We start from the raw sequence: 23,159 nt of genomic DNA, 5'->3' as shown, positions 1-23,159 counted from the left end.
AAATGAGAGAATCTTGAGGCCTGCTCACATGGCAAATGTAGCAAACATAATTGACATATGCATTTAAGCAAGTACATGTTTGACTAACCTATCATCCTCCCCCTTCAATCACATACCTTCAAGTTTAAATTCCTAAAACCTTCCATTCTAAGGCAAAAGAAAATTTGGCTAGCACCTTGCAAGTGAAAACGTTGCTACCATATCCTATGTAGGGAAATATACTACTTTAAGAACTCTACAAGTACTAGCTCTTAGATATAAGCAGCTTGTGTAAATTAAGTTGCTCCTCTTCTATTAAGCTTTTAGATGGATCTCCACTTATACTCATGGAAGGCGATGGGATGGGAGAGGGGAGAGGAGATGGGATGGGATAGGGTGGGAGAGACGTGACCACATTCAAATATTACCTATCTAACTATCTTAGTAGTGAGACCTACATTTATTAGCAGATAGGTACTACTTAGGAATATGTACATTGAAGTAGTGACTACTTAGGAATATGTACATTGAAGTAGTGACTGAGATGCGTGTATTAGTAAATAGGTACTAGTCAAGAACACCTACATTAAAGTAGTGCTTCCTTGCATTTTCTACCTCCTCAATGAATACTTGACACCTGCAAAAAGGACAATATGCATTGAGAACACATGGTATTTAACTCCATGATGAATAATTGACACATGTAGAAAGGACAATATTCATTCATCACACATGGAAGGTGAATTATTGCCAATGTAGAAAGGATAGTATGCATTAACAACACATGGTGGGACTTCATGATGTACTGACACTCATGACTAATCACAAAAAATTGACAATGGTTGCATTGTCATGGGGTACTTTTTACCAATTAGGGTGGAGAAGATGTGACAACCTAGTTTGGGGTGGGAATCAAAGGTCCTATGCATATCTTGTAAGTGCTTTAAAATAGTAATTTTCAAGAAAGTAACAATGCTTTGGAATTTCATGCATTTGACCGATCTTTCAAGGGATCTGAATCACATGATTCAAAAAAGTGATTTAAATATTTTGAAATATAAGTCATTAAAACAATGAAGAATTTTCTTCCTTGGTGATTTGTGGATTAGGCAACGCCTATGATAACGTGGTATTTCTACTACCATGTAATAAATATTACTTACATATGTATACAATGCAATGAAATAAGATATTGAGATGTATATTGTTGGTCAATTAATTACCATATGTTGGGCATAAAAGTAGAAAAATGTAAGGATTTAAGTAATTTAAACTAATTTAAAGCATATTTTTATATAAAACACTTAATAAAAATCTAGATATGCTTGCATTGTACATGTTCTGCTATCTGTTCCAAATCATGAATAGGGCCTACTACAATAAGGAGAGATACACTGTGACATTGTTTCAATGAATAAAGGAATACAACAAGCCCATTGTGTTCTCTCATTATGTTAAAAGAAACATTACGTTTTTGCACTATAATACACACCTCTACACATACTCAAGGTGTGCACCTAGCAACAAGTTGTGCTATCTATTCCAAATCATGAATAGGGCCTACTATAATAAGGAGAGATACACATTGTTTCAATGAATAAAGGCATATTACAGGCCCATTGTGTTCTCTCATTACGTTAAAAGAAAACAAATTTATATTTTTGCAGTATAATACACACTTTTGCACATACGCGAGGTGTGCAGCTAACAACGTGTAACCATATGGTGAAGTTAGAAGTCCAAAAATCTAAATGGTGTGGGTTCAACATATTTCCAAGCTAGAAAGAGGCCAAAACTAGCAACTCAGAGAGAGAACTCAATATGCATTTAGAATTTACCAAGATTTAGATATAACATTATGTTCAAACCATTTCCTAACCATTGATACTAAAAGTAGAAAGAACAAAATGGGCTCTACCATATTGTTATAATAAGTCCATATTCCCCTTTACATTTACGAACAATATTCTCAGGAGGTAGTAAATCCATAAGCCTATTTATCAAAGGATCTATTGTCCTTTTTTTGATTGGATTTTAGGCCGAGACTCATTTCTTCCTTGCATTTGTTCAACACTACTAAAGGATGACCTGAAAACTGACATTTTTCAACAACGCTTTTGAAGGAGATATTTCTTTTGGGGGCTACAAGGCAAAACATTGGAGAGGGTTAGCGATTCACGGGTATGCGTGCCACTAGTATATGTGGCGGTATTTTGAGGGTGGTAATGTAGACATGCCATCCCTCATACTAGCATTGCTTTCGATGAACATGCCATCATGTTTAATTGTCACTTTTAGTCAATACACCGTCAAACATGCAGTTGATTGCCTATTTAAAACCATGAATCATATAACATCATGTCTCATTATTTGAACATGTGTTTGAAACATATCTTCCCCTTCTCCCTAATTAGCCCTCCCACTACCTCCATCCTTCACTACCCTTGTCTCCACAACACTACCCTTTTCATTTTCAGCCTTTGAAAGCATGCTTTTGAGATTGAGAGTTTGAAGTTGTGGTGATGCAAGGAGGATTCTTTTTTTTTGCTTTTGCAAGCATCCAACCACCTTTTTCATGTTCCAGGCCCAGTTTGGCAAACTTCGCCCCTCTGTTGTTGCTAAAGATTTTTTGGCTAGATACATCATGATTGTCATTCATGGGTGTGATTTTAAACATGAACAAGGGATGGATCTATCTAAGGGAGATGTTGAACTTTTTTTACAAGCACAGGAGAGCCATTCACTATGCCTATATGGTCAAAGTGATACAGGAACTAGAACCCACTTCTTTTGAGCAAGCCATGGGAAAAGACTTTTATTTATTTATTTTTGTTATGGTTGCCATTTGTAGGCATGAGAATGAACATGCAAAAGGGCAAAAATGGGGCTATCTACGAGTGATGCTATCATATTTTTAACAAGAAGGTGAGTACCTTTTGTTGCTTTCTTGCTCCTTACTTGATATGTCTTTCTTCTTTTTAAAACTTTCTAAAAAATTGTTGTGGATTTGTGAGATTTTTGTTGGAATTTAGAAGTTTTTTGAGTCTCCATTGCCCTTCTCCCTCCCCCACTACAACAATTTGACACTATCGGCATCTACTTGAACATTGTGGTGTTTAGGAGATCCTTAAGAGCGACCATTGCTCCTCTTCCATGTTCGATTGCCTTGGGAGATGGAGATGGAGGTATCTTGCCCAGCCCCTTGTAGTTCCCATACAACTCCTCTCATTGTTGATGATTTAAGTGCTAGAAGTGCCTCCGCAGATTCTCCATGCCACTACCAATAGAGGAGTTGTAGGACACCTTCGTGATCCTAAACCACTATGTATCTTTTCAAGAAAACAAACTTATGGTTGCAATCTAGCAATCCCTTGATGTCTTAGCAATCACAATAGCATTGAAGAAGAGGGAAGGGATAGAAGAAAAGAGAAAGGTGGGGACGAGTTGGAGAATGGTTGCAACTTTTGATTCCCTACAACTTTTTTAAGGGGAACATTTTTTCACACTAAATCGGTAATCTCACCTAGTTCCCTAAGGATTTTCACAATGTGGTCTTCTAATACAACATCATACATCTTCTTGTGCACATAAATATATGGTTTGGTTGAAGACTAGGATATAACTCATTTCCTAGTGTAGAGTCTAGGTGTCCCAAGCGACGTGTCCCCAAGGTTTTAACAAGTAGACACTATGATATTGAATCAGTTATATATCCCTCATTATATCATGTGGCCATGTGAGTTATGGAAAGGCACCTCACATAGTATTGAGATTAACTGACATCTTTTTGAATGTTATATAAATACAATTTTAAAGGTTAAATGTTTAGGAAACATTGGACCAAAACGTGCATCATTCACATAGACTAGTCTAAGTGGTCAATAAGTCTTTGCTAAATTGCTATAACATAATCTCCCCATAGTTCAATATGGAAACAACAAACATCTTTGACTCATATTCAACCATCATTAGCAAAACTAATAAGCAAAGAGTGGTCACTAATTCTTTGTTGAATGCTATTATGTAAGCTCCCAATGGCCAACATAAGGAAGGTCACTATGAAGGTTGTAGCCATTGGTCTAAATCCAAAAAATGTAGCGTCATGGTCCTCAATGGAGCATTTGTCTCAATCAAAGACAAAATATTTTACTTTAAGATTGGCTATATTTTATTTAGTGGGAATTGAGATTTTCCCAAATTCTCTAATATGGTGTTCAACTTTCTTTATTTCTTCAAGGCCAATTCTATTCTCATATCTCTAACCTGGAAAGTAGATTCATGTTTGATCCTATTGTTGCTACGAGATCAAATCCCTTTGAGGTAGTTTTCAAAAACATTCATTGACCTCATATATTACTTTTGGGGGGGAATTATCCTAAGTTATGAGATTCTTATCTCTCTCTTCTTAATAGCACTCTTGACCAATATGTCCACAATCTTTACAAACACTACATAATGAGAGTCTTATCTGTCTCTTCTTAATAGCACTCTTGACCAATATATCCACAAGATTTACAAACACTACACAATGGCACATACATTATGGAAGTTCTTCTTTTAGGACAAAGTCCCCTAAGATGTCCAATCTCATAGGCAATGGGTAATGGGTTTTAGGTGGTGGTGAAATAGTCGGTTGACACGATGAAGTACCCATGGGAGAGGATCTTCTATCATTTTTTGTGTCTCTTGTATGCTTCATTCTACCATCATCTCCCCCATATGTGAAGGCTCTATAATCCCTCATGTCGACATAGGGGTACTTAAAGGCATGTGATATTGCATTTGGACTTGAAAGTAACCATATGAGACATAGTGTGAACTTCAATGACTACATAACTCATTTGCTACCAAATCTAGCTATCTCCCACTTCTTGGCTAATGGTATAGTAGTTCTAAGTTAATTTGTTTTTATGAACTTGAGGAACCTCAAAGCTCATTTGGCTACCAAATCTAGCTATCTCCCAATTCTGGGCTAATATTATATCAAATTCTAATCTCTCAATCTTTTCATATGCACATGACAACCTGTTGCCTATAGACAAAAACTCTTTTATACACCACTCAATTTGGCATCTGTGTGAACAAGCAATCTAACTCTATGAATGTATTATTTGAGAGTCTCATTGTCTTCCAATTTTACGTTAGCTAGTTCCTATCTCACTTTGACATCATAAACAATAGGATGAAATTAATCAAGAAATTCTCTTTCTAAATCTTCCCACTTGGTGGAATGGCCTACTATATAACAGGCATACAAGAGTATATCTTGACTATTTAAAATAGCTCTGAAAATTCTCAATTTGTCTGGATTTCTATCTTGGTACTACATGGCATGTGATATTCCATTAAACCTATGGGTGTGAACATCAAAATATTGTCCTAGCCCCTTGATGATGCAATAGGGAATACTTGGGATCTATTGTCTCTCTTGGCATATTGATTTGGGTGACTAAACTATAGTGGGCGTCACTAGTTTTAAAGGTACTTGATGTACATGCTAGTTTAGGTTTTGAGGTAACACTTGTCAGGGATCATTTGGATGTCAAAATTGTTTTCCTTGACCCTTCCTTATGTGGGTCCAACTTTGCAACCATATGTGGCATTTTCAATAGGAAATAATAGTCCATTTGTGCCTCCAAGGGTCCCACTTCAAGTGTGCCTATGCCTAATCTTGGCATGAAAATGCTAGTATGCCCTTACCCAATTTCAACTAACAGGTTATGAGAATCCCAGTTATACCTATGGTTCTGATCTAGGGTACTACCAACAACTAGTAGCTCCAGTGGTCATGGCAAAGCAAGCTCTCAGAATGCAAGTGAATACTCAAGGTAGGGGAGAAGGATCTAATGTCACCTCGAGCAAAGATTCATTCTCACAAAACAAATCTCTCTATATGTTGAAAATCATGATGAAACTCGTAGTAGATAGCGATGCATTTTACCATATGGAAAGGGTTGAGCAAGTATGTGAGACTTTTGGGGATCTGGAAGATCTAATTAAAGTTTCAGCCTTTGGATTGAGAGATGGAGAAGCTGGATAGTGCCTTATCACCCAGATGCAAGCAAAGGCTATGGGTGAGAAATTAAGAAAACATGCATGTAGGATTAAGGAAGAAGAAGACCTCTAGGCTTCCAAAATTGATATCACTAAGGATGGAAAAAACAAAAATATCCTTCAAATAGGCAAGTGCGAGGGTAAAGTGACAATACAAAGTGGTTTTGAGGATGACACTACTACAGTCTCTTCCCAAGGATAATCTAGTACTCATTCCCTGGTTGGAGATCTACCAGGTCTTCTCCCATTGCCTCAATCTGGTACAATAAAGGTCAAGGGTGAAAATGGCCCTTCAACTCCAAAAGGGCTAAGGATATTACCCCAATCCGCTCATAAAAAAACAACAAATTGAAGAGGCTCAAGCTCTTGTGAGAGAGTGCTAGGCTAAATTTGATCAAAGGCTTAGGGAGATTAAGGGCCCTAATATTGTTCATCCTAATTTTATTCCAATTAAACCATATGAAGACCCAATGAACCTTTCAAAAATTGTGAAGGAAGAAGTGTCAATGGATGATACAAATTCCCCGATCTAATAACCAGGATGTTTGAAGAGGATTTTGCAATTTCATATCTTTGAGATGGAGACACTCCATCCCCCTACAGGGTTCAAGTACCATACCTACCAACAATGGCTTATGCAGAGGCACATTGAAAGTTTGATAGCCATCCTATACACCGAAATCAAAATGCCCATTGAACCTTACTATAGGGATGTTTAACCCTTTGGTGTGATCTATCCAATTGGATGAATAGATGACTCCCTACCATAGGAAATGTTGCAAAAATGGCAGGACCCTTCAAAATCACAAAATGATCAAAAGAATCTGAATTGAGGGAGCCCATTCCTAAAGTATCCATCAATAAGTTAGGGCACTCTTTCAAAAGTCATGACACCATTGCCATGTTTCCCATCACATACCAAGGACAAAGGGTAACAAACACCTTGGATGGTAGAGCAAGAGTAAGTATAATCAAGGAAAGGTCTTGGGAAAATTGTGGAGAAGCCGACGTGGTGGAAGCTACTTTCTTGTTAGTGAAACTAGAATATGAAGATTTGAACTTTTAATCTATCATATCACCTTTCTTTTGTAGTAATGGATTTTCAAGGGCATCCAAATTCTTATGAGACCATCCTAGCACAACCTCTTATGAGAATCTTGTAGTTGGTCCATGATTAGTATTATGGCCATTACTTGAGGAAGGAAGATCAATTTGAAAACTTAGAAATCATATCCTCTCAATAAAGACCCTTTTGTGGAATAATCAAAAAGTGACCAAAAGGACCACATTAGTGAATGTATTCCAACAAACCCAAGACAGGGAGGAGGTTTTGGAGATCTTGCCTATGCACCTCTCTTGGCCCAAGTTCTTGGAGAATTGGATGCATATGTTAGCAACAATGGATGTACCAATGTCAATAGGAACCCAAATTGTTGCTCAAAATGATATTAATATTGCCCCAATCAACATGATCAACACTACCACTTGAGATCAAACATGGAGAAATCTTGGTAGATTTCTAGCTTATGGTGGTTGGAGTATATGGAAGCAGCAACTGCCCATTAGGGTACACGCTTGATTGGGGCATGAATCTTGAAAAATTGGTCACTCCAATTGGGTCAATAGGGGTTTGGTGAAGGAAGAACCTCAATAAAAAGGAAAACCCATGACTCTAAGAAAGAGCAACCAGCTATGAGCAATGAAGGTGGACTAGAGGGCAAAAACGAAGATATGGAGAAAGGAAAAACCCATGACTCTAAGCAAGAAAAACCAACTATTAGCAATAAAGGTGGACTAGAGAGAAAAAATGAAGAAGTGGAGAAAGAATATTTATGACAAGTAACTCCTCATTACAAGGCAAAAAATTTACTGGTAATAAAAAAGGATCATCTTTTGATAGACTAGCTCAGGTAAAAGAAGTGAATGTGGCTGAATCAGGAGAAAACACAAAACCTATTTATATTGCCAAAGATATAACACTATAATAGGAAAGGGAGCTTATCTCTCTCCTACACGGTACAAGGATTTCTTTGCATGGAAATACATAGACATGAAGGTTGTACCACCTAAAGTGGTAAAACACACAACTCCTTTAGTTCAAAGTGCAAACCTTATGTAACAATGGCACTATTTGATGAAACCCAAATATGCCTTGATTGCAAGGAAGAGCTTGAAAAGCTCATTAATGGAATATTGATCTATGATATATAGCATATAGGTGGGTTTCACCCATAGTGATCGTGATGAAGAAGAGCACAGAATCAAAATGCATGCTGACCTTAAAAAAGGCAATGCAACTACTCGATGTGATCACTACCCTCTTTCGTATACAAACCATGTATTGGAATGGGTTGCCAACAAGGAATCTTATGAATTTCTTTATGGATTCTAAGGTTAGAGTCAAGTGTTCATTGGCATTCAAGATCAACATAAAACTTCTTGTGCCAAAGAGAGTGTAGAGTATATGCATACAAGGTTATGCTTGGCTTAGCTAATGCCCTAGCCACCTTTCAAAGGTTGATGAGCACTGTGCTTAAGGAATATCTCAGGGACTTCATGGAATCCTTCCTAGATGAATTGTGCATGAATTTTGATTGGAAATAACATCTCATCTTTGTAAGGCTAGTATTTTAGAAATGTCAATTGTATCAAATTTCCCTAAACCCACTAAAATTTCAGTTTTGGGTAAAAAATGGAATGATTCTAGGGTACATTGTGTCCAAGAATGAAATCTCCACTGATGAGGATAAATTCAAGATCATCCTTGAGCTTCCTCCTCCCACAAATTACAAAGGAGTGCAACACCTCATGGGACATGTAGGATAATATAGGAGGTTCATAATGAACTATGTTGAGGTGGTACCACCACTCTATAAACTATTGCTAGAGTTCAAATGGACCATGAGTGTCAAGAATCTTACGACAAGTTAAAATAGTCCTAATTTTGAAAATACCAAATTGGAAAATTAAATTCCATGTACATATTGATGCTTCAAAATTTGCGAACGACTACATGCTGGTGTAGGCAAGGGACCATAGACTTGACTATCCCATTACATTTGCAAGTCGTTAGTTGAACAACTACATTACCACATAGCAAGAAGGGTTAGCAATGGTTTACATGGGCTGTAAGTTCTGCTAGTACCTCCTTGCTAACAAATTCACCTTTTCTTTGGGTCATCAAACTCTGCTTTACCTTGTCAACAAGGCATGCAAAATTGGGATGGGTGTTATCCTCTTGGAGTTTGATTTTACTGTGGCAATTTTCAAAGTGTCCAAGCATGTATTTTTTTTTCATGAAAAAGTCTTCTATTAAGTATGAAAGGAAACCTGAGAGGAAAAGGCTCCAATTGGAGATACAAGAATAGACCCAGAATGGTGTAAAAGATCCTCAAAAGGTAGGAGAAAATAACCAAGACTGTGGCTAGAAGTGCCAAGTCAACCCTGTGGTAGACTCAGAGAAGAAGGGGGGTCCCCTCCATTACCTAAGAAAGATTTTCCTCCTAGAAGTGGCAGCCCAGGAACTCCCCTACATGCGAGCCCAAATGGCCAAGCATGTATTGGCCGACCACCTCTCTAGAGTACTAAATGGGAAACCTCCTATTGGGGTGGACGATGACCTCCTAGGTGCGCCATTATTTCAATTGTACTTGGTACCATAATGGGTAGAGGATATAAGTCACTACTTGGCCAACGTATTCCCATGGAATGTACCCTTAAACAGTGATTCATCCCACAGACTTATAGGTGGGCAAACAATGGATAGCTTGAGAGAACCAATGACATATTGTGCAATCCCATGGTACTAGCTTGAGATAACCAATAACACCTAGTATTTTGTTAATCTGATACTACCCTCAAACAATGGATAGCTTGAGAGAACCAATAACATATTGTGCAACATTCTTACACAAAATGTAGAATCTAGTTGATCAAATCGGGAACATATTAGTAATGGGTTGTCCTTTGGGCTTATCACACGACGTATAAGGTTTGATAGTAGCACTCCCTTTAAACTAGCCTATGGCTTAAAGGTAATAATGCCTATGGAGTACTTGAGGTGGTAGGGGCAGATTAGTGTCAATGTGATGTGGGAGGAGGGCTAACTGCAGTGCCTATGTGTGCATGAGGAGGGTGTCGTGGGGTGTACGAGTGGCAAAGGTTAAGTGGGAGAGTTGGGTGGAGGTGGTGACAATGTGATCCAGCTGTTGCTCGAGTGATGGGTTAATGGACTGGAGTGGGGCGGGGGTTTGGTGGGATTCTTGTAGCTCCTTGGTTAACTATGAAAGCTGTGTATCCTCTATGTATTGTGTTGCTTTAGTAAGGTCAGGGCGATGGTGGCCTGTTGCCAAGATATCTCGAGTTCCATGGCCTGTTGCTACTTCGTGTCCAATATAACCTTCTCTACTGCCTTTGTGTGTCACTAGTGTTGCCTCTGCAGATCTTCCTCAAGGGCCTGGAGATGTTGGTTGTATTGCTTAAGTTGCCTCTTTTGCCATTCCTTGGAGTGGTCTTTGGCAGCCTATAGTTCTTCCACATGTTTTCTTAGTGCTTTGTTGTCTGCAATGACCCTTTCCTTTTCTTGTTGGGTCTAAATCAGCAAAGCTGTGACCTCGTCACGGTCATTGCGAGCTGCATCGGCTACAAGCTGGGATTCTTGCACCATGTACGTTTGGCTGGTGTATCCCGCTCATGCTACGATGGTTGTTTGTTCATTCACTTGCAGTAAGAGGACCTATACACCATTTAACTTGGAGGGGTTGGCTTAGACCTTGGCAAATGTAGCTAAGATTTGAGTGAGATGTGCCAAAAGGGGGTTGGTGCAAAAGGGAGAGGTGGGGGTTGGGCCCTTGCCCTTGTCTAGGTATCGGAGGGATGTAGTAGCTCTTTGTTGGTCATCGGAAGGACTGTCCGAGGATGGGGGTACCTAGGTTGTGGCTGCTGCACCAGGTGTCGGTTCAAGAATCTTTTCGATTGAGGCTTGGCCCATCCCAGTAGGATTAGGTTGCTACTCTGACTACTGGGCCTCTTGCTCCAATTTTCATCTCTTTGGATCACACTGCTTCAGGGAGAGGCTTGTAATACTGTTGTAACCATCCTAAGGGGGACTGGTTTGGGGACCATTCCCTGTTGAGATATTGAGCCCCACTTGTGATATGCCAGGGTGACCGTTGTGCATTTACGTCACCGACTTGTTAGCTACAGATACGGTTGGTACACTGCCCATGAATAATAGCTGGATGACAGCTATCCTTATGTACTCTAGTTCGTGGCTCAGTTAGTATGCCACCTTAGTTAGCTGAGTTGGGTTTGAGACCCACATATAGGGTTCTTCTATTTCTTTGTACTAGAGCTCTTTTGGCTTTCACAACTAAGAAGAGGAAAACTGTTTTCAACCTCCACCTTTGTGTGTATTCCCCCATTGTGTATGTGAGAAAGCCGCAAGTGAGACTCCTTCCTTCTCTCCCACTATCTTCACATGGTATCAAAGCCTGGTTTGTGGTAAGGAGCTTAAGAAAGCAAACCAAGTTCACGGTGTCCTGGTAAGAGGACCAGTGTTGCTTTCCTTTTTCAAGTTTGGGAGCAAATCTCTGCAGGTAGCACAGCCGGGAAGTGCAAGAGTGCATTGTCTCACATTGAGATGCCCTTCGCAGTGTGGTGACTTTATTTTTCTGATTAGAGGCCATTTCGAGGCCCATTTTGGAGGCGGAAGTTCTCTGCAAGCATTGAGAAAAAGGCCCTGTTTTTGCTGTGTGACCACTGCTCTACAGGTCGTTAAAAAGTTGCCGCAGAAATTGCATCGTATGCCTGTGCGCAGAGATATTGGGAGTTATAGAATCATCTTTATTGCTTGTTCATGCAAAATCGTCACTAGGAAGTGACTGTGTGGTCAAATAGCACTTTCGTCAGTTTTGCAAATTTGCCCTTGTGAGGCAGAAGCTGTGTTTTTTGCAGTGACATAATATTTTGAAGTGTTTTGTAATGGCGTCTGATTCTCTTTCAGAGATTGTCAATGAAAAGCTTGACAAGAACAACTTCCAAGAATGGAAGTTTAGAATGACGAATTTCCTTATGGGAAAAGGCTATTGGGACTTCATTACACGAAATGAAGAAGAACCAATTCTTCCTAATGTTCCCAATCAACAGGAAATGCAGACATTTAAAGGATGGCATGAGAGAGCTAGAAAAGTTATGTACTGTCTATCTATCAGTATTTCAGATTCTATGATTGTGCATATTCAGGATGCAAGTACGCCAAAGGAGGCATGGGATACTTTGGCAAAAATGTACAGCACAAATACACAAGCCAGGAAAATGCAGCTCAAGCAGGAGTTGCACAATGTGCAGAGAGAAAATATGAGCATCAATGACTAACACATGAAGGTGAAGAAAATTGCAAATGCACTTGCTTCCATTGGGTCGCCAGTGGAAGATGATGATTTAGTTTCTGTGACCTTGAATGGTCTAGGAAAGGATTATGCACGTTTCGGAGATCCATTGCCGTCCGTGAAAAATTTCCTGATTTTGAGGAGTTGTTTGCTCTTCTAATTTCTGAAGAGCAGAGAAATGGTGGTGCATCTACTTCAGGAGGAACTTCAAAAGAAACTGTCTTCTACTCAAATGCTGGAAGAGGTAGAGGCAGAGGTAGAGTAGGCTGATCTAGCAGAAATCAGAATATGTAGCAAACTCAAGAAAACCAGTCCTATGGAGGAGGACGTGGTAACTCTAGAGGTAGGGGGAGCCAAAGAGGTCGTGGTGGATGGCAGAGAGGCCAAAATGCAAACAACAATGTTGAATGCTACTACTGTGGTAAAATGGGTCATATGGCTAAAGACTGCTATAAAAAGCAGAATGACATCATGAATGGAAAATTGCAGCAAGGGAATTATGCATCTTCTAGTAGACAGGGTGATGACAGAAATGAGCATCTGTTTATGATGCAGCACATGACCAATTCTGTGACAAGTGTAGAAGAAAGCAATGATGTGTGGTATGTTGACTCAGGTGCGTCAAACCACATGATGAGAGGTCATGCAGAATGGATGCAGGATGCAAGGAAAATGGAAAGACCAGGATTTGTGGAGACTGGTGATGATATTGCACATCCTATTGTGCAGATTGGTAAAATTCCTTTGTCTATGCAGGATGGGACAAAGAAATACCTGTCTCATGTATTTCATGTCCCGAATATCACCAAGAACCTGGTTTCTATTGGTTAAATGGTTGAGCAGGGCTTGCAGGTCAGATTTAATCCTCATGGATGCTTTGTTGAGGATATGAAAAATAACGGTCGCTTGATAGCCAAAGGAAAGAAGAAGGGCAGGATGTTTACGTTGGATGCGGACATGCCTGAATTGAGTGCAGCAATGTTTGCACATGGGACCGGTGTAGTTGCAGATATTGATATCTGGCATAAACGCATTGGTCATGTTAATGTACAGCGACTTAAATCAATTCAGGCCCAAAATATTGTTGCAGGATTGCCTAAATTCAAGGTTGCAGAAATGCATAAGGTACGTGAAGCCTGTCAATTTGGAAAACAGGCAAGGAAACCATTTCCTAGACTTGTTCAAGAGAGTAAGAAGCCATTGGAATTAATCCTTTCTGATGTGTGGACTACTAACGCTGGATCTATTGGAGGCTGTCATTATTTTGTCACTTTTATTGATGACTATAGCAGAAAAGTTTGGGTGTATTTTATGAAAAAGAAAAGTGAAACATTTGGGCATTTCAAAGCTTTTAAAGCTATGGTTGAAAAAGAAACAGGCCTGCAAATAAAATGCCTAAGGTCAGATGGAGGGGGAGAGTATCTCTCAAATGAGTTTGCAAGGTTCCTGCAAGAGCATGGCGTAAAGCAGAAATATTCATGCAGTCATACCCCACAACAAAATGGACTTGCAGAAAGGAAAAACAGGCATATTGGAGAGGTATCTCGGGCCATATTAAATGAAAAAGACCTACCAGATTATTATTGGGCTGAAGCAGTTGCTACAGCAGTTTACATAATGAACAAGACTCCCACTACTGCAGCAATACATGGCATGACGCCAGAGGAGATGTATATTGGTAGGAAACCAGATATTTCTCATTTGACAATTTTTTGTTGCATTGCCTATGTTCATGTGCCAGATGAGTTGAGGTAAAAGTTGGATCCAAAAGTTGAGAAGTGCATCTTTATTGGTTATTCTCTGCAGCAGAAAGGGTATAGATGCTATAACCCTTCTACTCATAAGTTTACAGTGAGCAGAGATGTTTTTTATGAGATGAGCAGTTGGTATAAACCAGTAAATGTGATTGATGATGTAGATGCACAAAATGGTAATGCTGCACAGAATTCACAGTAGCAATCACAAAATATTAGTGGACCTATAGTGTCCTCTAGTAGTGGTTCACATACTTCGCCATGAATAGGCAGATTGAGATCAGGAGAATCTCCTCAAAGCAATGCAAATAGTGGTATGCAAGTATCACAAAAAGGAAAAGAGAAGGTAGATCAGCCCATGTTTGATGTGAATGCAGGTCACTCTTATGTGGATGGTGAATCTAGTGGCTTAGAACAGAGCATTGATGATGAGTTGGGTATTCCTTCTATTGTTACACCTGGAGTAAGGAAGACCAGGGATGTTTTGAGAGCACCTGGAAGTGAGCCTATTTTGCATAGGTCTACCAGAGCTAGGTATCCTGTGGATAGGCTGAAATATGATGGATTTATAGCCATTCACTATGCCTATATGGTCAAAGTGATACAGGAACCAGAACCCACTATTTTGAGCAAGCCATGGGAAAAGAAAAATTTGAGAAAGCCATGGATGAAGAAATGGATGCCTTGGTATCAAATGCTACATGCGAATTGGTGACTTTGCCTAAAGACAAGAATGCAATTGGCTGTAAGTTGGTTTATAAGGTGAAGCACAATGCAGATGGTTCTGTGAATAGATACAAGGAAAGATTAGTTGTCAAGGGGTATGCACAGACATATGGCATTGATTATGAAGAAACATTCAGTCCGGTTGCAAGGATGGCAACCGTAAGAGCAGTCATTGCTATGGCTACATCAAAGGGATGGTCTTTACATCAGATGGATGTAAAGAATGCCTTCTTGCATGGTGATTTGCAAGAAGAGGTCTTTATGGAGCAGCCACCAGGTTATGTTCATGTTGTTCATCCTAAGTTTGTTTGCAGGTTGAAGAAAGCCTTATATGGCTTGAAGCAAGCACCTAGAGCATGGTCTGACAAGATAGGACAGTATCTTGTCACTATTGGCTTTCAGATTTCCAAGGCAGATTTCTCACTTTATGTGAGAAAAACAGAGAAAGGTATTATGTTGCTTGTCATTTATGTTGATGATTTGATCATCACAGGTGAGTGATGAAGATATCCTTCATGTGAAAATGCTATTGAAGTAGAAGTTTGAGATGAAGGATTTGGGAGAGCTGCAATTTCTTGGGCATTGAGGTGATTAGATCACCAAGTGGGATATGGCTCTTACAGAGGCAGTATGGATTGGACATGCTGTCCAAAAATGGGATGACAGGCTGTAAGCCTATTTCAGTTCCTTTGGAGCAGAATGTGAAGCTGAGCGCAAATGCAAGTGAGCTTCTAGAAGACCCTACTATGTACAGATGCATAGTAGGAAGTTTGATTTATATGACTATTACCAGGCCAGATTTGAGCTATGATGTTGGATTGGTAAGTCAGTTTATGCAAGCTCCAAGGAAACCGCATTTGGATGTGGCTAGATGCATACTCAGGTATGTGAAGTCCACATTGCAGTATGGACTATTTTATGAGACTGGGGTTCAGATACAGTTGCATGGATACACTAATGCTAATTGGGTAGTATTTCTGATAGACGATCTACCAGTGGATATGTGTTCTCTTTTGGGAGTGCTGCAGTCACTTGGAGTAGCAAGAAACAGCCTACATTTGCCTTGTCAAGCAGAGAGGCTGAGTACAGGGGTGCAGCAATGGCTGCATGTAAGGTAGCTTGGTTGCATAAGCTACTTTATGATATGCATCAGTCTACAGATGGGCCAGTTGTCATTTATTGTGACAACATGAGCAGTATACACTTGGCAATACACTTGGCAAATAACCCAGTCTATCATGCTAGAACAAAGCACATTGAGGTGCATTATCACTATGTGCGGGAGAAGGTTTTACTAGGTCTTATTGATCTAGTTTATGTCAGCACAGAGGATCAGGTAGCTGATATATTCACGAAGGCATTGGGCGCAGAGAAGCTGCGCAAGTTCAAAGAACTGCTTGGTGTGCAGGAATTGGGATTGAGCTCGAGGGGGAGTGTTGAGATATCAAGCTCCACTCGTGATATGCCAGGGTGACCGTTGTGCATTTATGTCACCGACTTGTTAGCTGCAGATGCGGTTGGTACACCGCCCATGAATAATAGTTGGATGACAACTATCCTTATGTACTCTAGTTTGTGGCTTTGTTAGTATGCCACCTTAGCTAGTTGAGTTTGGTTTGAGACCCACATATAGGGTTCTTCTATTTCTTTGTACTAGAGTTCTTTTGGCTTTCACAACTAAGAAGAGGAAAACTGTTTTCAGCCTCCACCTTTGTGTGTATTCCCCCATTGTGTATGTGAGAAAGCCGCAAGTGAGACTCCTGCCTTCTCTCCCACTATCTTCACATTCCCAAGAGATGGTAAATGACCACAATCAAGGTCATGGGGTTTCCATTCCCCTTATTATGGTGTTGGCATTTGTGGTCAATCTTCTAGAATAGGTAGTTGCCCCAATTGGTGGAGAAGACATCGGGCTGGCACAGCCTTGCCAAATGCCCTAGGAGTATGATAAAGTGATGGTTGATGTACTTTACCTGCAGTAGGACGGTCATCACACGAGCTTCTTTCCGCAGTGTTGTGGATCCTGGATGGCCTCGAAAGGTATACCATTTTTATGCTTGGCAGGGTTGCTAGGGACCCATGGTTCGAGGATTTTGTGTACATTGCAAATCTATACATGTTTTTTTGAGGAGGCGGGCAAGTGCAAGGCTTGTTGTACAGCCTACATGGAGAAGGTTATATCCTACATGCCAGTTTGTAGGCCATTGGAAACGGCTGTTTGCTTTGTTGCAGGCTAGTAGTTGTCGACAAACTTGATGACCCGAGGGAGGTCATGACATCTAGGTAGGAGCATCGTGAAGTCTCCTAGTTCGACTGATACGAGCTTAGGCACGATATCTGGGTCTATCAAAGCTTCATAAACTTCCGCCATGTGGTAGGTGAATCGGAAGTCAAGGATAGGCGGAAGCGATACGAGCTATGAATGACATGTCCCCGCAGGGCCTACATCCATTCAATTCCCAAGGGAAAGATGAGAGTTTTATTGGCAAAGTGCTCCGTATGTAGTTCGGGGATGTCTCGGAAAAGTCATGTCGCATGTGACACATGCGAACTTGGAGCCTCTGTAATTGGGTCGGAATGCTGATGGTGGGACGTGTCCTAGGTTGGGGGGTGAGTAGCAATTCGCTATTTGGGTGATGGGGGGTGGGACTTCCAGTTGCTCCTATTCTTCTAAGAAGATCTATTCTATGTCGGCTATGGTAAATTCCGATTCCTGGTCAGCATTGGTGAGTGGGTCCATGACACTAGTAGGTGGTTTTGTGGGTGATTGTGGAGTTGTTTTAGGTTTTGAAAAAATTTGGTAGAGTTCTGTTAGCACTGATGCTTTTTTCAAAAACAGGCCGATGTTATTTCCTGGGGCGCCAACTCAATATGTATTATGTTACTACCCTCATCCAAAATCTAGGGTATGGGGGGACAAGGTCCATATAAAATATGCCTGGATCTCCTACAAAATTTTGAAATATGCAAGGGGAAAATATATAAATCTCCGATCCCCCCTCCCACAAATAATAAGGTATGTAGTTGAAAAAATATGGAAGATTTTAGGATTTGTACATATTTTTCATAATATGTGAGACTCAAGGGGGAGGGTCTTTTGGATAGGGGGGTTAAAATAAAAAATGCACTTCAAATATGAAAACCCTACTGCATTCAAACCCATGTAACTTTCTCATGTGTTATCCGAATTTCAAGATATAAAGACATATTTGAAGCTCTTCTAGTGCAGAACACAACCATGCTAGTTTCACTAAATTTTATTCATGTCATATTTTAAAATTCTTCTCATACTCAATATTTTGACAGTTATCCTTAGTAAAGGGAGTTGGTGCCCCAAGTGTTATTTATTGGGGTTTGCTTGAGATCTACGCATGCATCTCGTGAGTTCCATGCATGGATCTGCGCATGGATCTACCAGGTAGACTCCATGTTTCCCTTTGACTGGTCGAGTTCCTCCCTGATTTCAAGTGCTCTGGTCTTCCTTATTGACCCACATCTTCTATGTGGACTTTTGGCGTGAAGATCCTCGTTGACCTGTGCCTTCCCCATTGACCGAGCATGAAGTTTCTCGTTGATTGAAGCGAGATCTTTGTTGACTACAGGAGATTTGCACGGGGATCTTTCTGGGATCGGTGTGTGGATATCAGATGTTCCCTGTTGACTTTGGTTGTTCCCTATTGACTTTGATAGATTGGCAGTTGGTCTATTTTTTCCCCTTTTTTTGAATTTTTTGAAAAAGGACAAGGACTGGGGGGTGTCCCGAGGGTCGACTTGTGTCAACGGTACATCTTTTTACTAAGGGGATGAGGTTCTTGTGTGGACTGCCCCCTTGGTATCTTCAGTTTGAGTGCCTAGGGCCGTCGGTCCATTTTGTTGTCTTTTTACCAAGGGAATGAGGTTCTTGTGTGGCTGCCCCCTTGGTCTCTTCATTGGTGCATGTCATCGTGTCATGGTATGAGGCTCTATGTGCAAGGAATACTCACCACTATGCTACAATGATGTGTCACTTACTTGTGTGAGTGGCGGCCTTGTAACGCCTTGGTGAACCATGTGAAGCACTATTGCACCTTCGCCATGACCTTGTCCTTGTGTTTGGTCATGAGTGCCTAGACACCATCAAGAGGTAGTCTTCCGGACGCAGCGTGCTATGAAGGTTTTTGTGGTTCCACCCCTTGCGAGGTGGGTTCTTGTGGTTCTTCGAGCAAGTGTGCCACTGTCCATGGCAGCTTCACATTGATGGAAGTCTAGCTTTGGTCCAAGGAAGGTTCTTGTGATGCCATCCCTTGTGAGATGGGTTCTTGTGTAACTCCCTGGACACTCCATGTTGTCTTTGTGGGCCTGTCAGGACTGGTCCCCAAGTGGGTTCTTGTGTGACCACTTATAGGGATCTTTGCCTGGTAGCAAGCAACTTGAGAAAGAATAAGGAAGGTTCTTGTGGTTCTTCCACATGGAATGAGTATTCGGAGATGGACCGAGCTGCTCGCTTCATCTTTTTGTCCAAGGAAATAGGTTCTTGTGTCACTATCCCTTGGGCCTCTTCATGACGAGTGTGGCTGACATTCTCTTTGTTCCAAGGCATAGGTCCTTGTGTGGCTATCCCTGGAACCTCTTCAATGGTACTGGTGCATGTCGTATTTTCACTTGAGGGGGAAGGTTCTTGTGGAGCTATCCCTTGGGCCTCTTGGGCCAAGAGGATAGGTTCATTCCGTGTGACCTTCATGTGCAGTCTTTTCGTCCAGGGAGATAGGTTCTTGTGGTACTATCCCATGGACCTCTTGAGTTGTGTGCCTTCGGATGGTCTTTTTGTCCAAGGGGATAGGTTCTTGTGTGACTATCCCTTGGGCCTCTTTATTGTGTTGCATTTGAATGGTCTTGGGCCTCCACTCACGCTTTAACTGCATGATAGGTTCTTGTGTGGCTATCACCATTGTAGTGTTAGACCATGGGGCTTTGGGCTGCCACACCCATGGTGTCTTCTATTGTGGTGTTGGCGGCTTGCGGTTGGTTGGACCTGCCATCTTCTCCTTAGGGACCTAGATGTAAGGATTGCCTTCATAATAAGCCTGGGCCCTAAGTATGTGGCATGGAATCCACCTGTCACGGTGGGGTGACCTTCGTGGTTTCCATGCTCGTTGGGTTCTTTGTATGCTACAGTGGGGGTTGGGAAGTTGGGGCTTGGCCTGTTGGTGTTGAGGTTGCTTGGGGAGCCAAACCTTTACTTCCTGGATCCTTTCCTCCTTTGGGGGAAATAACTCCTTATGGACCCACCACTGCATGGTTTGTATCGGGGGAGAAAATGTCTTACCTGGGAGAAGGTTCACCACCTTGGAAGGAGAGGTTGGTGTTGGCGATAAGCCGGCAACCGCCTCCATTGTGGTTGTACTAGGTTGAACCTTGGTATCTTTAGTGCACAGAGGGATGGTAGTGGTGCCATGGGGAAGGTACAGGGTGGAAGTGTCACCCAACCAATTTATGTGACAAGAGGTGGCCACCATCCACGGTCTCACCTGTCCTTGTAGCATTCTTGCAGGGGTCACAAAGTACTTTCATGGAAAGAGATGGTTAGCAACCAGTGTAGGTATGTCGATTGATCCTACCACACTTGTACTTTGTCGTTCATAGCAATCATCCTAGAGGATGTAGGAGTGAGGGGTACTTGGTGGAAATTTTTAATGAATGCCTCGAACGAGAGCAAGTTATGACTTGCCCCCGTATCGATCATGGCTATAACTTCGGTTTTCCAACCTTATATTTGGAATCCTACGGTTATTCGCATAGGGGGGATGACTATAGGTTCCTCGTCATCCAAGGTCACAAGAGTGGCCATGTTAATGCTAATGGAGGCCCTTTCTTGTGCCTTCTTGTTTCTGGCATCGACCTCGCATCATGCTTGCTACTTTTGGAGCTTCAGCTCTTTTTCTTCACCTTTTTTACGGTGAAGGAGAGTAAGGCTCTCCACAGTTAATGGTCCATAGTACCTTTTTGAATAGCTTGCTATCATTTATGAAGCCCACCATCTCAACACCATCAAGTGTCTCAATGCGAGCTATCCCTTGGGGGGTAATTTTGGACACTCGGTAAGGTCCCAAGCCACGAGATTTTAGCTTCTGCTTGGTGTTGCGTATGCTAAAGAGAATGGTTAAATCCCCTTCATTCAGGTCTTTGGATTTTAGGTTGTTGTCAAACCACTGCTTGTGCTGTAATTTTTCAGCCATCATACCATGCACTAACTTTAGTCATGCCTCATTTAACTTCTCCAGGTTTATTAGGCATTCAGCGAGAGCATTACCTGGTAGTTGCTCCCTGACTACAATCTTGAGACTTGGCACTAGAAATTCCATAGGCATGACTACCTCTAGGCCATAAGTGAGGCTAGAAGGGGTGCTATTGGTTGCTACTTTGTAGGTCATTTGATATGCCCACAAGGCTGCTATAAGCTTATGTTCCCAATCATTCCTGCTTGCCTCTACCATCCTTGTTAGGATCATATAGAGGGTTTTATTGGCTCTCTTAGCTTGGCTGTTAGCTTGGGGGTAGTAAGGTGTCGATTTGCGGTGTATGATAAGAAATTTTGTTAGTAAGGCGGCTATCACTAGATTGATGAAGTGCGAGCCACGGTCACTAACGACTAAGGGACACCCAAATCTTGAAATCACTTTCTCGTACAAGAATTTAGCTGTGGAACGAGCATCTACTTTCTTTGTCGCCCTCACCTCCACCCATTTGGTGCAATAGTCTATCGCTACAATAATACAGTGGGCCTATGTATACTTGGCGATGGGGCTAATTGGTCAGACAAAATCAATCCCTCCCTTCTCGAAGGGTTGATTTGCCATAACAATGGTTAAAGGCATGCGGTCCTTCTATTGTGGAATGAGGGTTCTCTGGCATTTGTCGCATCCTTTTACGAACTTGGCGGCATCCATAAAAAGTGATGGCTACCAAAGTCCAGCTTGCACGTTGTGGTTTCGGCCACGAAGTGTCCTCCTGCAATCCCTGAATGGGATTGTTCAAGCACATCCACGAATTCGTTCTCTCGAATACATCTCCATAATATGCCATCTTTTCCTTGTTTGTAGAGATGACTGCCTATGAGCAGATAAGGGGGCGCATCCTTTAAAAGTTTGCAAGCCCTCTCCTTATCAAGGGGTCGGTTCTCGGGTAGTCTATTGGCGAGGTAATGACAAATCTCTTCTGCCCATTCTGGCACTGAATCCAGTTGAGATAGGGGGCCATCGGGAAGATCATCATCAACTCCCGTGGGCGGTTCTTCGTTAGGTACCCGTGATAAATGGTGAGCAAGGATGTGTTGTGACCCTTTTTGCATGGCGGCAGTGAAGTCAAACTCTAGCAGGATGAGCATCCACCTCGTAATGCATCCTGTCGCAGGAGGCATGTTAACTAAATAAAGCAGGGCCTGATGATCCACAAAGAACATGAATTTGTTGGCCAAAATGTAGTGACAGAGCCTGCACACTGTATACACCATGGCCAATCCTTCTCGTTCTGTGGTCATATAATTTACCTCTGCTTTGTTCAGTTGATGATTCGCAATTTTGATTGGATAGTCGAGGTTATGTGCTCCCGGTTGTGCTAGCACACATCCTATAGTAAATGTCGAGGCATCTATGTGAACATGAAAGATCACATCCCATTGAGGGGTCTTGAGGATCGGTGTCTAAGTAGAAAAATTCAAATTTGTAATTCAAAAAATTTGACAAAATCGCTCGAATGATTCGAATGGAAGAAAAAATCGGTTTAAAAAACGATGACACATCACGTTTTTTATATAAATCACCATGTCATCCCCACATATTTGTACGAATAACTTTTATTTGTATGAATAAATTATTCGTACAAATAATATTGTATTAGGACACATACATTCCTACAATTTTGCATATAAGCTCATTGTTTGTCTATTTTTCTAGATCTCATCTCACGCTTGGTTCCTCAGCCGAGCATAAGAGATCTAAAAAGAAAAAGAAGGAGAACGGTCCTCAAGGTTGTGAAAGCAATCTAGAAGGTCCGAAATAAGATAGCTTTTTGTTAAGGAGCTTTACGATCTCATTCTGAGTTCCTGAGATCTCGTGTTTGGATTTTGGTTTTGTTTGTGGGAGTTCTAGGTTCTCTTTATTGAGTTTCTTTGATCTCTTGTGATAAAAATACTTTAGTTGTTTGTGGGAGTTCTAGGTTCTCTTTATTGAGTTCCTTCGATCTCTTGTGATAAAAATAATTTAGATATTTATGTGTTTGA

Source organism: Dipteris shenzhenensis, unplaced genomic scaffold (genome assembly GCF_047967505.1).
Source record: "Dipteris shenzhenensis isolate YYH24624 ecotype China unplaced genomic scaffold, Dip_SZ_1.0 scaf0560, whole genome shotgun sequence".
In the NCBI taxonomy this organism is placed as follows: domain Eukaryota; kingdom Viridiplantae; phylum Streptophyta; class Polypodiopsida; order Gleicheniales; family Dipteridaceae; genus Dipteris; species Dipteris shenzhenensis.
The sequence above is the reverse complement of the archived record's forward strand: the minus strand, read 5'-3'. Positions refer to the sequence as shown.